Source organism: Marmota flaviventris, chromosome 1 (assembly GCF_047511675.1).
Source record: "Marmota flaviventris isolate mMarFla1 chromosome 1, mMarFla1.hap1, whole genome shotgun sequence".
Classification (NCBI taxonomy): domain Eukaryota; kingdom Metazoa; phylum Chordata; class Mammalia; order Rodentia; family Sciuridae; genus Marmota; species Marmota flaviventris.
In genome coordinates, this window is record NC_092498.1 from 212,763,063 (window position 1) to 212,781,046 (window position 17,984).

A 17,984-nucleotide genomic window follows, 5' to 3' on the forward strand; every position below is an offset into this window, starting at 1 on the left:
GTGAAGTTTACATGCCTGTTTATGGTGCAAATAGCAGAAATCTTATTAAAATTTTTAGTTTCCAACCACACAGGTCCTGCATATCACAGAAATATTACAAACAACAGTAAAAAATTGATGCTTCTAAATTGTTTGTTAAGCACTCCAAAATGATTATAAAGGTGATGTAAGGATGTTGAGGAGAATCAAAGTAACCATAACATCATAAGCTGATGTAGAGGGCTTCCTAAGTGTCAGGTCCTGAGCAACATGCTTGGATTCACTTGTTTAATTTCATGGGCACAGTCTTACTCTAGTTACATATGCTCACATTATTATTACCTTACATAAAATGAAAGAATACATTATATTTTTGTAACTTGTACTAATTTTTTCGGTAGAAAAGAAAGAGGCCATGGTTTGATTGGGTCATTTGAGTTGAGCCATGTTTGATACAGGGCTTCATACCAGGAAGATCCTGGCAGATTGTCCCCTTGATGACCCACCAGTTATTTCATGTTCTTTCAATCCAGGAAGAAACCTCTTGTCTATTGTTGCCATTCTTTTTTGGGGTTTTCTGGTAGATCAGAGGGCAGGGTAGCATCCATTATAAGAAAGGTAACCATAGATTACAGGCAAAGTTTACACAAAGTATAGGCACACCATAATTGAGCACAGATCTCTCTCTTGCTCCCCCTTGCAGGACTTTTATATAACAGACCACATCCCCCTCCATGTATGTCCTTATCCCACTCAATCTAAAGGAGACACAAAGTCAGGTCTTGATTCATTCCTATGCTGGAAACTGGAAAGAATTAAAAAACATACTTGCAGTTAAGACCACTGACCCTGTGCTCAGTAGTTTCTGTTGGCTGGGAAAATAAAGACATTTAATGGATCGGACCCAAAACCTGACAATTTAAATTTGAATCCTCTCTGTGTCTTAGTTGGCACAACTGCATCAAGTATGGAATGAACAGAAAATGGGTGCTCCCTGTGGAATTAATTTGTGAATTGTGTATAAAAAAGGGCAAATGGAAATTTGTAATTATTACTTATTTATTTAGAAGTCTCTCATCAAAGAGATCATAGATTTATTCAAGGACAAGATTAAATGACCTTCACAGAGAGACTTAAAAATACATGTTAATGTGAACTAGTATATTTCAAATGCAATAGGTATTGTGTTTAGATTACTTAGATGAGCACTAGGTACTTTTTGGGTAAATTTTAAAAATAAATCAATTTATGAATGTATAAATCAATATTGACATGAAAACACTGATAAGAAATTATACCCACCCAACTCATGACTGTAGCTGTGTTTGGGGACAAGTGTACAAAGAATGAATTCCTGTAGAGATACCAAGAACTTAAATTTCTTAGGTAATTATACATGACTATATCAAATGGTAGTCCTGATGTGAATATTATCAAATGTTTGTACTTTTATGTAGACAGTGTGTATTATTCAAAAGAATTGTTGAGATTCATAGGGAATGTTCTAACTGCCAGGAAATATTCTAAGGCATGGATTCTCAAGGCTTTTTAAGAAGAAACTGCTCCAAATTTCAAATGCAATTCTGATTAAATTGATTTTAGTGTGAGGCTAGGGTATCTGGATATTCTAAAATACCCACAGGTAAATAAATTAATGAGACTGAGAACCAAAAATTATGCTATTTAAATGATTTAAAAATATTTTTATTTACTCTAATTAGTTATACATGTCAGTAGAGTGCATTTTGACACATCATACATAAATGGAGTATAACTTCTCATTAGTCTGGTTGCACATGATGTAGAGTTACACGGGTCATGTAATCATATATGCACCTAGGGTAATAATGTCTGATTGATTCTCCCATCCTTCTTACCAACAAGCCCCCTTCCCTCCCTTCATTCCCTAATTTTGTCTAGTCCAAAATTAGCATTCACATGTCAGAGTATTTAAATGTTTTTTAACTACTTTCTTACAACACCATATAAGGTAGTTATATATTATACCCACTTTAGAGATGTGGAAATTGCCTGTGTGAGTTTTCATTATATCTGTTTTTTTCTTTTTTTCATTTCCCCCAATTCAAGCATAGCAAGACCTGACAAAGTAATGAAGCAGGTTATCTTCATGTAACCAAAGTAAGAGGATTTCAACCCATGATAAATTATATTTATTAGTAGACCTATGTTTTAAATACAGCAAAGCTAAACATCTTGTCTGCACCAATTTAGGAAGAATGGCTGAGTCACAAGAAAAGATAAAACAAAAAGTGGGTGCAAAATAATTCAGCGCAGTCTCCCTCTTTCTCCTTTTCTAGGATATCCTAGAGGCTGTCCACATCTCCTTCATTCTAGTAATTGGCCCACTTGATTTGATTAATGTGATCAGATCTTGATTTTATTGCTACTTAGGAAACTGAAAAAAGTTTAAAATTACGATCTATGAACCTGTGTTTAAAATATTCTGGTGTCTGGGAAGTAATGAAAAAGATTAGTGCATCTTAACTCTGAGATCAACAACTTACTTTTTTTTTTTCCGTTAAGCAGGGTTTGAAACTAGGTGCGTTGATTCTGTTGCTTGGTGCTTTAGATATTAAATTTCAATTCAGCAACTTACTTTTGACTCCTGTTGGTGCAACTTATTATTTCATGGACATAGAGCAGGTTGTTAGTGTCCCTGAGACTCAGCTTTATCATCTGAGTTGAATTCCAGTTGACACAACTGCATTGAGTATGGATTAAAAAGATAATGGGTGATGTGTAATAAATATGTGATCAAGGTATAAAATAGAGACAAATGTAAGTGAGATAGTTATTATTAATAATAAGTGATATCATATCATTTAACTAAAATGTCTTGCAATCTGAAGTTATTGCATTCCAATTTCTATAATGTTGCTCTTTAATTTGGTCTTTAAATAAGTATATGCTGTGTATTTGCAGAGAAATGATTAAGTCTCTTGAATTTCTGATTTCCCAGAGACTATAACATTTGTGAGACCATGGACAACAAAAATTAAAATGTGTGTTGAACATCAAATAGGCCATTGCATTGTACACAAATCCTGACCATAATTGGCATGGATGCAACATATGTGGTGCATTTCTGAGTGTACTTTCCTCCTATTCAGGAATGTGCCATAGAATAAGGGGCAAGATTGAACGTGACTGTGCCTGTCTCATGGACACAAATCTCCTATACTTTCACTTAAACATCTACAGCATTCAATTATTCCAACCGTGCCAGAGATTTTTCATAAGCACTAAAAAAATCAAAGGAGATACAAAGAGAAGAGATAGGAAAACCTTGTTGCTTGGTATGAGACACATTGTAGACTTTCAATATCATTCTAAGTTTCCAGTGTCCCTTGACAATTATATTTATCAGTAGACTTACTATTTCCTTAGTGATTAAATTCTATTCTTAAAAAAATAATGTCAAAATATTTATTTGGCCCTAAACATTGCTTATGTGCCACATATTGTGTGGTGATGAGGAAGACACTAAAGAACAACTGACCAGAGAGGTGGATGACAGAGTACAGACTTCAGAACTCAATATTGGACAGTTGGAGACCAGAGAGACTTGGAGTTTGATTATCAGAGTTGGAAACAAGGACATAATTCCTTGATCCTAAACCTTGACTAATGGTGGGTTCAGAGGGGAGGAGTAACACAGACAGAAAGAGAGGAAAAGCACATGGCTTACCTCCTTTACAGCAACTGTAAAGAAAAGCAGACTAAGTTAAAATAGGACAAGAACAACAAAGACAGTGCAGGAGATCAAACAGTTTAACCCATGTGGTTTACTGAAGCTGCACCAGACATGGCATCCACAACCAGCCAGGTTCCCTAGGAGAAATTAAATTAACACAGCTTCTCCCCACCTTCAGATAGCAACAGATGAGACCAAAGGGCATATCTCTGAATGGGTTGTCTCAGTCATCCATCTAGAGGGATCTTGTGGGGGATGACTGTTAGCTGAAAGTTACTGAACCCCACTCCCTCTCTCTGTAGATAAGAGGGTTGGGATGGAGCTGATTCCCAGGGATTTCCAGCCCTAACCCAGATGCTCCAAACAGCCTCCGCAGGAGCTCAGGTAAAGATGGGCCAAATGATATGCTATCCCCATTATGGTGACAGCTAAAACCCTAGTGAGTGGCACCATTTATAATGGAGGCCATGGATAGTTCACAAAAGTCTCAACCTATAGGCAACTGCAAGGTGTTTCAACTGCATCACCCTGAGTCAGTGCCAATTGAGGGAGCAGGTGTCAACGATTAACAACCCTGGGTAGTAAGAGCTCAGATGCAGGCTGGCTACCCACTGTCTATCCCAGTCACAGGGACAGTACTTTACTCACCCATATCAGCCTCATTGGAGGATTCTGTGCTGCAGACAGCCTTCACCCACAGGCCCCACAGGTGCAGAAGGCCACCAAGTGCTTTGATATGACTGCTCCAAAAATCCCAGCAGAGGGCAGCAGGCACCAGCGATTCACTGCCATGGGCACCAGGAACTCAGATGCAGGTGGGTCAACTAACTCTATACCTGAATCAAAGTGATAGTACCCTAGGGATCCACATCAGCCAGGGGGAAGGCTTCTGCACCACAGACCAAGCACAGACAGCCCCAGATAACAGGTCTCACACTTTCAGGCAGCCACCTGCCTCTGATTCTTTAAAGAAACCCCTTTGGAGGTGAATAGGTGCACAGTGTCCCATAGCCATCAGTGTGACAGCCTTGACCACTGCACTGGATCTAGTAGAAACAGCCAGTAGACACAGAACAGCCTCCTTCAAGCATGCAGGCTCATGATTGCTTTCTTGAAGGACTAATGAACAAGAACTGGCTGGTGATAAATATATAGAAACCAGGGAAGTAGCTCTTGTGCCCCAGCACCTCTAACAGGATTCAAAGCTGAAGAGTGGTGGACATTTTCTAAAGGTCCCAAATCCTGATGAAATCCAAACGAGGAAAACTCAAAAAGAAATTTCTCCACTTTGGCCTGGATTATTATAATTAGCTCTAAAGTCAAATTTGACCTTGCATATGTTATTCTTCATTCTGGATTGATATATGTAGTAGTATTTGACATTGTGTCCTTAACCCATTTGATTGTATTTCTTCTAATGTTTTATCTGTATTTAAAGTATTAACTGTATTTAAAATATTAACTGGAATCACTCTATCTTCATTTTCTTGGAGTAGTTTATTTACACTTGTTCTTCTTAGTTTCTCTTTTCCCTCCTAAATTACTTGCAGCTGCCTCAAATCCATTCTCCATCCATCATTTTCTTCTTTTTTACCTTGGTGTGTTTTATTCTTCCCTATCTTTCTTTTTTGCCCATTTTTCCTCCTCCCCTTTTCAACCCCTATGAAATGTATATAATAATTGTACTGTCTTTAATAGCTCATTTATCAGTCTATTCCAGAGCGTTACAATAATTGTATACCTGGATTAGAGGAAGTATGGAGACTATTTTCAGCAAGTTTTTGTTTTCCCTAAGGTTGATCAGCACATGACTTTGAACTTAAGTATTTAGTAAATAGGGTTTAGTGCCTTCTCTCAAAGTGGTGCTGGTACTAGGAAGAGCAGAGGAAACCTGTTGAATAAAGTACCAATACCTGGATATTCACCAAGTCCAGGGCACATAAGACAAAGAAGCTCATGATGTGTGAATGGAAGTCATATAGGGATTTTTCCAGGCATGCCTCCACCCCCAAAACACATTTTAAAAATTAATGAATTATATATAATATTGGGGTTCATTTTAATGTACATACATGAAATATTTGCTCCATATCTGTCCTCAGTACCTCCCTTTTGCCTTCCTGTCTCCCTCCCCCGTTCCTCTCCTCACTACTGTACTGATTTTCTGTATATTTATTCATAATTTAAAAAAATTAGTACTTTACAGATGTACATTAAGATGGAATTCAAGGTGGTATATTCATATATGTACATAGCAAAATTTTGTTAATTTCATTTCCTCCTCTTTTTTTATTTTGGTCTAGCTTCTGCATATGAGAGAAAGCATTTGGCCCTTAATTTTCTGGGACTGGTTTATTTTACTTAGCATGTTCTTTAGGTCATTCATTTACAATAAATACCATAATTTCATAATTCTTTATGGCTGTGTGAATCTCAATATGTAAATCAATTGCTTTCCTATGTGCCAATAATGAATCGGCTGAGAAAAAAACCAGCAAAATTTTTCCATTTACAATAATCTCAAGGAAAAACCCTTTGGGAATAAGTCCAGGGAGATAAGAGATCTCCACAATGAAAATTTTAGAATACCGAAGAAAGAAATTGAAGATCTTAGAAGCTGGAAATAACTCCCATGTTCTTGGAGAGAGAGAATTAATATTGTCAAAATGGCCATACTAACAAAAGTGCTATACAGATTCTGTGCAATGCAATCCCCAATATCAATAACATTTTTTCACAGAACTAAAAACATACTTCTAAAATTCATTTGGAAGAATAGGAGACCCAGAACAACCAAAGTGATCTGGAGAAAAAGGTTGATGTTGGGGGGCATCATGATACTGGACTTCAAATTATACTACAGAGCTATAGTAACAAAACCACTATGGCATCAGCACTAATGCATACATGAAGACCAACGGAATAGAATTGAAGACACAGAGACAAACCCACAGAAGTTCCTGATACTTGACAATGGTGCCCCTGATAACTCTGTAACAAATTGTGTAGGGAATGTTGGATACACACATGCAGAAGAATGGAACTAGATCCCTGTGTTTTACCCTACACAAAAGCAAACTCACAAAAGTTGGTGAAAGACCTATATAAAATAAAATAAAAATAAAAATAAAAGACCATATATAAATAAGGCAAGTACAATTAATACTTATTATTGTTTATGGTAAGTATTTTCTTATATATTCAACTAAAATATCTTGTGGTTAAAATACTGTCCTCTAACTACAATTATATAACAGTTCTCTCTTGGGTAAGTTAAGAGGTACAAGAATTTTGAAAGGATTATCATTAACAATAAGCTTACAAGTTAAATGATGTCTCTCAGATCTTGCTAGGTATCAGCTAAAGTGCCAGAAATGTGTGTACTACAGGGAGAGACTTAAAAGCACATATTGATGTCAAGTAGGCCATTCAGGGGCAGTAGATATTGCATTATATACTACTTAGATGAGTCTTAGGGCTTCTTTGGTAAGTTTTTAAGAAAAATATATGGATTTTAAAATCAATATTGTCATGAAAACATTAACAATAACATCTACCTATCAAATGACTGTGAATGCCATTGGGGGAGAGCTGTGAAGGAGAATGAAATCATGCAGAGATAACAAGGACTCAGATTTCACCATCAGTTGTAATTCAAATCTCAATATGCTTTTAGTTATGAAGCAAAGATTGCTCAATGTTTATATTTTCAAATTGGTATTTTATTTATGATAATTACAGGTAATGTTATTGCACCATTTTTAAGTGCCAGAAATTATTCTTAGGCAGTGATTCTCTATCCTGGTTTAACCCATTTTGTCTCATCATTCCCAGTTGTGAAACATGTAGAAAAGTTAAATATGGTATATGAATTAAAAGTGTAAGTATATCATATTAATAATATAATTTACTATAATATCATATTACATTAATCATAATTTATACAATAATATATAAGCCCTGGATTATTATTTTTAACCTATTTTAATTCACCTGTGTCAATTTCTTTGGAACATTTGCATAACTGAGAACTTCAGTTTTCCAAAAACTGTATATACATATATTCTGATGAAGTTGATATTGGCCTAATCCAAGGGTATCTAAATATTTTAAAATTTACATGATTAAATACACAGATATATGAGATTCAAGAAACACTATTTAAGCAATTTCAAAAATTTAAAAATTTCTTATAACAACATTATAAGTTATGTATTTATTTTCCCCGTTTTTTTTCATATGGGAAATCTGTTCCCATGTGTTTATAAATCTGTCCCCAGACTTTTCTTGTTTGACTTTTATCCAATTAAATCCCAGTGATTCCTGACAAAGTAATGAGTTTGAGTTTCCCTCACATAGCTAAAGTAAAAGAATTGATGTGAAAATGTATATGTAAAAAGGTTGGCATTACTATAGTGACACAGCCACATCAATGTTTATAACAGCTCAATTCACAATAGCTAGTCTATGGAACCAACCTAGGTGTCCCTCAATAGATGAATGGAAAAAGATAATGTGATATATATACACATACACACACACACACACACACACACACACACACACACTCAGTTATATACATACACGCAGACATACATACATACACTCAATGTAGTATTACTCAGCTTTAAATAATAGTGAAATTATGGCATTTTACAGTAAATTGTTGGAGTTGGAAAATATCATGCTAAGTGAAATAAGCCAATCCCACAAAACCAAAGACCAAATGTTTTCTCTAATATGCAGATGCTAATTCACAATAAGGTGGGGGGCACTAAGGAAGAACAGCGTTACCTTAGATTAGGTAGAGGGAAGTGAAGGGAGGGGAGGTGATGTGAGGATAGGAAAGATAGTAGAATTAGCATAAATTGTTACTGTATGTATATATGTGAGTGCATGACCAATGTGATTCTGCAACATGTAAACTCAGAAAAATGAAATTATGTCTCATCTATGTATGATATATCAAAGTGCATAAATGCATTCTACTGTCATGTATAACTAATTAAAATAAATAAAAAGGATTAAAAAAAAGGTTGGGACTGAAACTTGGCTTTGGGGTATCCCTGGTGCTTAAGTTCTCAACTGTGAGAGGATTTATGATTAGAGAAACAGTGAAGCACAGCATCAGGTCACTGTAAATTATAATATGAAAAGTGCAAAGAGCTGTTTTCCTCACTAGATGTTTATGGGTTGATTCCAGTGTTATGGTATAAAATAAAAAAAACCATCCAAAGTATTATAAATTCTGCATTATTTAATCAGTGTCAGGTGAAGGGTACACTAGTGCCACATATCTGGTCTATGATGGCATTGACTGTGTGTAGTTGCCTAAAACATATTTTTAAGTTTGTCTAAACCAAGAATAATAGTAATATAATAAATGATTCTTTTTTCCTTTTACTGAATAATTTCATTTTTTGAAAAATCTATCTTTAACAATATTCTTTTTATCTATGTCATTGTGTGTATTTTTTTTTTATTTTTTGGTTCTAATTAGTTATACATGTCAGTAGAATGCATTTTGACACATCACATATAAATGGAGTATAGCTTCTCATTCTTCTGATTGCACATCATGTGGAATCACACTGGTTTTGTAATCATATATGCACATAGGGTAATAAAGTCCAATTTATTCTCCTATCTTTCCTACCCCTGTATGACCTCCCCTCCCTTCACTGCCCTCTGCCTTATCCAAAGTACTTCTATTCTTCCCTAGCACCCCCCCCCACCCCGTATTGTGACTTAGTGTTGCATAACAGAGAAAACGTTTGGTCTTTGGTTCTTTGGGACTGGCTTATTTTGCTTAGCATTGTATTGTTCAGTTCCATTCATTAACCTGCAAATGCCATAATATCATTCTTCTTTAAGGCTCACTAATATTCTATTGTGTATGTATACCAAATTTTCTTTATTCATTCATCTGTTGAAGGGCACCTAGGTTGGTTCCATAGTTTAGCTATTGTGAATTGAGCTGCTATAAATATTGAAGGGGCTGCATTACTGTAATATGCTGATTTTAATCCTTTGGGTATAAACTGAGGAGTGGGATACCTGGGTCAAATAATGTTTCCATTGCAAGTTTTCTGAGGAATCTCAATACTGCTTTCCAGATTGATTGCATCAATTTGCAGTCCCACCAGCAATATATTAGTGTACCTTTCCCCCCATGTCCTTGCCAACATTTATTATTGCTTGTTCTCTTGATAATTTCTATTGAATGATTCATAAAAGACAAACAGTATTAGACTGAGAACTTAGATCCACAAAGGAGGGAAATTAGAATACCTAGAAGGACAGAATCCTGGAAGAATTCTGCATTGTATGCATTATATGAATTTGTACCATTGTCTTAGAATGTGATAAGGTATATTAGACTGCTTTTTACTTTACTTTAATTAAAATGAACTTTATTTCTAAAAGGAGAAAAAGTATTTCTCACCCTTTTTTTCCCCCAGAGTTAATCTGTATGCTACTGTGACTGTGAACTTGTTATACCTGGTGTTAGGGGCCTTCTAACATTGTTCACTTGAGTGTGTTTAGGAGGGTAGGTTAGGTGTTGCCCATTAATCCTAGATCCTCAGGGGCCTGAGGCAAGTTAGAGACCAACCTCGGTAACTTAGCAGGATCCTGTATCAAAATGAAACAAAAAGGGGCTGAGGAGGTAGTTCAGGGGTAGATGGCTTGCCTAGTATGGGTGAGGCTGTGAGTGGAATAATAATAATAAAAAAGTAGGTATGTACAAGAGGAAGTGAAGGATAGAAAAAATAATAATGAGAGAGTTCCAAGAGTCACAATGTGAAATATTGTTTAATGTGTATTGTCCTCAATGTGGATAACTACTTGTGAAGGCTTGAATTAAATGCATATATGGAGTGCTCAACACTTGCTAATTTGTTTCCTTTTCCCCATCCTCTTTTCTATGTTAAAGGTGTGCAAACATTATAGAAGCACTAAATGTAACAGACATCTTAGAATTCCATCTCCTGGGTCTCTCAGCTGATCCAGAATTGCAACCTGTCCTCTTTGGACTGTTCCTTACCATGTACCTGATCACAGTGTTTGGGAACATACTCATAGTTCTGGCCATCAGCTTTGACTCCAACCTCCACACCCCTATGTACTTCTTTCTCTCCAATCTGTCCTTGGCTGACATCTGTTTTACCTCTATCACTGTTCCAAAGATGATTGTAAACCTCCAAACTCTCAGTAGAACCATCTCCTATGAGGGCTGCTAGATGTCTCTTTTTCTCATTTTTGGATTCATGGATGATCTGCTTCTGACTGTGATGGCCTATGACCGTTTTGTGGCCATCTGTCACCCCCTGCATTATCCAACCATTATGAACTCTTGACTTTGTGGCTTTTTAGTTTTGGTGTCTTTTTTGGTTAGCCTTTTGGAATCCCAGCTGCAAAATTTGATTGCATTACAGTTTACTACCTTCAAGGATGTCAAAATTTCTAATTTTTTCTGTGACCCTTCTCAGGTCCTCAGTCTTTCCTGTTCTGGCACCTTCAGCAATATCATAGTAGTGTATTTTGTTTGTGCTCTATTTGGTGTTTTTCCGATCTCAGGAATCCTTTTCTCTAACTATAAAATAGTTTCCACTATTCTGAGAATCCCATCCTCAGGTGGGAAATATAAAGCCTTCTCTACCTGTGGGTCTCACCTATCAGTTATTTGTTTATTTTATGGAACAGGCTTTGGAGTGTATCTTGGTTCAGCTGTGTCACATTCTTCTAGAAAATCTGCAGTGGCCTCGGTGATGTACACAGTTGTCACCCCCATGCTGAACCCCTTCATCTACAGCATGTGGAACAGGGACATTAAAAGTACCCTAAAGAGGTTCCACAGTAGAATCATCTAACCTCAGGATCTTTGATGTCCATTTGATGGATAGTTTTGAAAAAGCAATAAAAGCTAGCACCTAGACCTGTAAATCCCACCCCTTTGGTTACATTATTTTGTAGTTGATAATTTTAATTTCTCATGTTTCATTGTGGAATGGTAGTTGTTGGGGTTTTTGGATGAGATTAAAGGGAATTTGAAAAATGTTTTTATTACTGCATTATAGTTATACATTTGTTCCATTTCAATCTACGTACTTCTACCTTCCCTCCCTTTTCCCTTCACCTGCTCCCCTTCCTCACTTTGGTACTCTGTTATTTATTTTTTTTAGGTTGGTGGTTTACAAATATACATAAAGATATGTTCATGGCATGGTTTGGTCAATTTTATTCCACTATTTCTCCCTTTTCCCATCTGTGCTCCCTCCCTCTCAATCCCCTACCTCAGTCCACTGATCTGCTTTCTGTTTTCAAGATCTTATACCCTCATTTGTTTTCCATATTTCGTTGTAGCTTCCACACATGAGAGATAATATTTGGCCTTTGACTTTCTAAGTCTGGCTTATTTCACTTAGCATGATATCTCCAGTTCCATCCACTTAACTAGCAAATGCCACAATTTTATTCTTCTTTATGGATGAGTAAAACTTCATTGTGAATATATACCACATTTTATTTATCAGTTTTTCTGTTACATACATTTTCTGGTCCCATAACTTAAAAAGGGGTATGAAGTTTCAGTTTAGAAAGATGAAGAATTTCTGTGAATGGATCTTGGTGATAGTTTCCTATCAATATGAATGCAATTATTACCATCAAACTGTGAATTAAACCATGGTTGAAATGACAAATTTTTATTATGTGCATTTTACCACAACAGAGAGTATAAATAATAATCAGATGGCTCATAAATTTAAAAAAGTTATTTCTATGGATATGCTAAAGAAAAAGCAGAAAGAGAAGGGTATAGATAAATATGATTCATCCTGAGACATATTTTTGAATTCACATCACTCCAGACTCTAGGGCATCTGAAAATTTTATTCATTATTAAGCTCATTTTCCCCATTGTAATGAAATTCTTTATTTGAATAACACCATAATAACCTAGTGTTCATTAAGTGCCAAGGTTCCATTAGGTGGCAAACATGGCCTGGAGATGAGTGTTATTCTCTCCACTTTGAGTAATGAGTATAAGCAGAGACGTGGAGAGATTTATATACTTACTGCACATAGAAGCAGGTGATCGATATGGGACTAAAATGTTCATTTTCTCATTTCCATTGTAGGTCATTCTCTCTTTTAGTGGTACAAAATAGAAATATTATTCATAACACCAGATAAAATTTCTTGGTGATTTGTTATGGCATGATTATTACTGTACAGACTACAATGATGTTTCAATAGTAGAACTTCAGAATATGAGAATGTTTTAAATAATGACTGATTTTTCCTTTGGACAACAAATATACATGTCTAATAGTAAAGATGAATATCCATCAATTGTTGGAAGTGAAACAAATATAGTCCACCTTCATATCATATAAAAATTCTTTAGTGTGATATAGAGAAAGGCAGGACCTTTTAAGGATTGTTGTAATAATAAACTGACAGATTGAATGATGTTGCTCCCTCCAGTTAAAGTCTGTGTATGTGTTAAAGCACCTGTTGTAAAGGATGTACTTCAAAGATAGGATCAAATCCATCTGTTGATGTAAACAAGACATTTCAGGGCCATATGTATTGTGTTGTAAACTACTTAGGTGAGCTTACTGTTTTGTGTAAGGGACTATTTAGTGACCTTCCCATAAAAGCCCTAGGTTGGGTGAATATCCATGTATTGACACTTCCACTCAGTGTTTGTCCTCTGCAGTTCCCAGGATCACACCACTTTGAGAGATGACACTAAACCCTTAAGTACAATCACTTCAGAGAAAAGCCACATACTATTCAACCTTCAGAAAAACAAAAGCTTGTTGATGGTGTTCTCCACAGTTCCTCTAATCCAGGTATAAACTTGTAGTAGTACTCTGGAATAGATTGAAAAGTTAATTATTAAAGATATTAAAATTGCTCTCACATTATATAAAGTATTAAAGGGGAAGAGAGAAAAATTGGGCAAAAGAAGAGAAAAGACAGAAAAGAATAATATAAACCAAGGTAAAAAAAAGAAGAAAAAGATGAATGGGGGGCAAAATTTGAGGTAGTAGCTGGTAATGTAAAAGGAAAAGAGGGGCTAAGAGGAGTGGGTGTATGGAATGATTCCACTCAATGCTTTAAAACATAGAAAAATACAATCAAATAGGTCAGGGACACAATATTGAATATGAAGGTAACAATTATCAAATCAAAATGAATAATATAGATATGGTCCAAGTTGATTTTAGAGCTGTTTATAGTAAACTGTGCAAAGGAGAAGGTAATTCATAGTGAGTTTTATTGTTCTGGACCTCATTAGGATTTGGGCCATTCGAAGATGTCCATTACTCTTCAGCTTTTTATTCCCCAAAGGTGCCAGGGCACAGGAGCTACTCCCATGGTTGCTATGGACTCCTCATCAGCCAGTTCACAGTTTTCCTTTGTCAGTCCAGGGGCCTGAGGCTGGATGCTCAGAGGGTGCTGAGCTGCCCCTGTTGGCTCTTTCTACTGGGTGCAGGAGTATAGGATACAGGAATCAGGGCTGTTGCTCTGAATGCAGTGGGACACCATGCACTGTTCCCCTCCTCAGGGCCCTCTTCAAATTGGCATAGAACCTGTTGGCTGTCTGCAAGCTCAGGACCTGTGGTTGTGGGCTCTCCATGGTAGTCTGTGGTGTAGAAGTGTCCCTGCCCTGACCAATGCTGATCACGTGAGCTGTGGCCTGTATCTGCAAATCTTGAGTGTAGTGCCCTCTGCTGCCTGGGACTGAGTCAGCTGTCCCGTCAAGGACAACTACCAGGGGTTGTGAATCTCAGGCATCTATTCCCATCTCTTCCCAAGCTGCTGCAGAGGTTGTGTGAAGCTCTGGGTTAGGTTAGCAGCTCCTGGGAGTGACCAGCTCTCAGATCCCCACTCTGGTATCCACAGTGACGGGGAGGGATTTGCAGGAACTTTCATCTAGTAGCCATTCCTCTATAAATTCCTTCCAGACAGATGATTGAGACGTTCCACTGCAGAGGTTCTCCCTCTGGTTTTATTTGTTGCTATCTGAAGGTGGGGAGAAGCTATGTTGACTTAATTCCTTCTAGGAATGTTGACCAGCTGTGAATTCCACAAAATGACTTCCATGCCCAGCATGGCTTTCAGCTCACAAATTGGGTTAAACTGCTGTCCTCCACTGCTTCTGCTGTGCTTTGATTTGGTCTGCTTTTCTTTCTGCCTCTTATTAAGGAGGTGAGTTTATGTGCTGTTCCTCTTTCTTTCTCTCTCTGTTGCCCCTCTCCCTGGTATGGGTTTGGGTTAAGCAACTCTGTCCTTGTTTTCTTCTCCAGTAACCAAACTTCAAGTCTCTCCAAACCTCAGACTGTCCAGTATTGACTCTTAGAGCATTGACTCTGTCATCCACTTTTGTGGTAAGCTGTTTTTCCTCTGCCTCCTTTCTGGATTGTGGAAGGGTCAGGGTTCATAACCTACCTCTGCTTTATAGTGAGATTTAATAGGTTGATAGAAATAAGCCTATATTAAATGAAAACCTTAAGATTTTATACTTATAATTTCATTATGTTTTACTCATTGACAGGTAAGTGTAGTGTGTACCGATACCACATTTGTAGATAGTAATGTTGTATGTTATTTTAGTCAGGTTTTTTGCTGCTGTGATTGAAAGACCTGACAGGTAAAACTGTACAGGAGGAAAGTTATTCAAGGGCTCATGGTTTCAGAGGTCTCAGTTCACAGAAGCCTGGCACCATTTCTTGGGGTTCAAGGTGAGGCTGAACATAATGGTAGAAGAGGGAGGGAAGCAGCTCACGTGGTGATCAGAAAGCAGAGAGAGAGATATATCTCTGTTTTCCAGATACAAATATACACCCCAAAGCCACACCCCCAATGCCCCACCTCCTCCAGCCACACCTCACCTGCCTTACCACTCAATTAATCACATCAGGTGATTAATTCACCGATTGGGTTAAGGCTCTGGTAACCCAATCATTTGTTCTCTAAACCTTCTTGCATTGTCTCATACATGAGCTTTTGAGGGACACATTACATCCAAACCATAACATATGATTTTTGGAATCTAAGTGTATTTATCAAAATTTAAAATCTATCAAGATTAATAATAGGAGTCATATATTAAATGATTTTAGAAGGATAAATCATATTTGACTGAACACTTTTATCCACAAAGAAGGGAAAATGGAAAACCAAGAATGATGAAAAACCCTGGGACAAATGGCACATGACAAGCTATCAACTTTAACCTAGAGTTCAGATAGGGCAGTCCTAGCTCTTACAGAGAGTTCACAAGCATTCTAAATGCAGTTTTGTACCACTGTTGTGGAATAAAGTGAGGTATATTTGACTCTTCTTATTTTATCTTAACGAGAATGGCTTTCCTTAAAGGGTATGGACATTTTTTATTCTGTATTTTCTTCTTCAAAGAATAGAATATATTACAGAGCCATCAAGGACTTGTTATCTCTCCTGCTTTTAGTCTACTAATGTTGCTCAGTTGATTGTCTCTAAAGGGGGTGTGTATAGGAGATAAATGTCACAGAAACCAGTAATGCAAGAGTTCTAAGAAGACTGGGCCTGTCACAACTGAGAAGTAATGCTGAAGTTGTATGGACTTCAGGTGTGAATACTTGTGAATGTGTGAATTAAAATATAAACAGAGTTGTAGGTGCTTGCTTTTTCATGTCTTTGACCCAACCCTGTTTACATTTCCCAAAAGGTGTCCAAACAATATAGAAGAACAAAATCTTACGCATGGGACAGAATCTTTCCTCTGGGCTCACAGGTGTTCTGGAATTGCAGCCTTTTCTCTTTGGATGATTCCTGTCCCTGTGTGTGGTTATGGTGCTTGGGACCTGCTCATCATTTGTCTGTTTCCTACCTCCACAAAGCCACACACTTTTCCTCTCCAACCTGTCCTTGGTTGACTTCTATATCTCATCCTCCACAGTTCCAAAGATGACTATAAACATCAACATTCACATTGGGCTCATCTCCATAGTGGGCTGCCTGAAACTAATCTTTCTCTTTTTGAATGGAAACACTATTTTTGATGGTCCAGGTCTACAAAAAGCAGAAATAAGACAAATATAAGACAACAGAGTGTAAAATTGCAGCAGAAAGATGAATACTCTTACCCTCATCCTCTTTCTTAGGACTGTTTCAACCTCCTCATGGTCCTTGTCTTGGACAGCCATGTCCTCTTTACTCTAACCCCTTGCCCATGTACCAGTGAACTGAGGCCTGCTTGGCCTACATCAGGTTAAAATTGTGACCTGGGTGAGCCCAGGCCTCAGCGATGGCTGTGGTGTTGCTTAGCATACACACAGCTTGCTGTACCTTGGCCAGGTGTTCACCAGATACCACAGAGGGAGGCTGATGACTAATGCTAGCCTTGAAGTCATTAGGGTACCAATCCACAAACCGGATGGTATGCTTGGTTTTGATATCAACAATGGCAGCATTAACATCTTTGGGGACAACATCATCAAGTTAAAACAGGCAGCAATCTATGTATTTATCATGGCAAGGGTCACAGTTCACCATCAGGTTGGCTGGCTCAAAAAAAGCAATGGTGATCTCTGCTACAGTAAGCTCTTCATGGTAGGCTTTCTCAGCAGAGATGACAGGTGCACATGAGGTTAGAGGAAAGTGGTTGTGGGGATAGGTTTGACTGGAATTCTGTCATGTCACCATTCAGGACTCCATAAAATTTGAGGGAAGCAGTGATGGAAGACACAATCTGGCTAATAAGGCAGTTTCTGGATTTGGATGATGGCAATGATTGCATAATTATGTGAGCCCAATTAACTAAAACTATGAATTCATATTAAATATCCACCATGGTGGGTGGGTACTCAATATGGTTAAAATGGTGATTTTTTGTTATTTATACTTTACCTCAATAAAAATGGATAAAAAAAGCAGACGTATCTTTACAAAATGTAGAGGTGAAAGAAGCAAATAGTACACGAACTTCCTCCAAGGTAGAGGGAAAGTCCAAGCCCTTTTGTGGACATTCATTTCCTGCATTAATGTTAGAAAGTCCTCAGAAACTGGGACAACATGGATTAATTTGGCTAATTATGAGCTCTGTGCATTTAACATCCAAGGTCCTTTAATAATCAATAAAGAGCCCATGGCTTTAGTGTTTTTCTTTGATGGTCCATCCCAGAGAGCTGCATACTGTGTCTCCTGCTGTGCTTGAATGCATCAAGAAGCTCGTAGTTGATACCTTATCCATATGATTGCCGTGAACAGGGCCTGAGTCTAATTGAGCCCCAGT

At 37.3% G+C, this 17,984-nt stretch overlaps 1 pseudogene; it reads right to left on the reverse strand.

Annotated features, from left to right (window-relative positions):
• Positions 1-11,387: 11,387 nt before the first annotated feature.
• LOC114107683 (tubulin alpha chain-like) lies at positions 11,388-17,489 on the reverse strand (annotated as a pseudogene).
• Between the last annotated feature and the right edge of the window lie 495 nt (positions 17,490-17,984).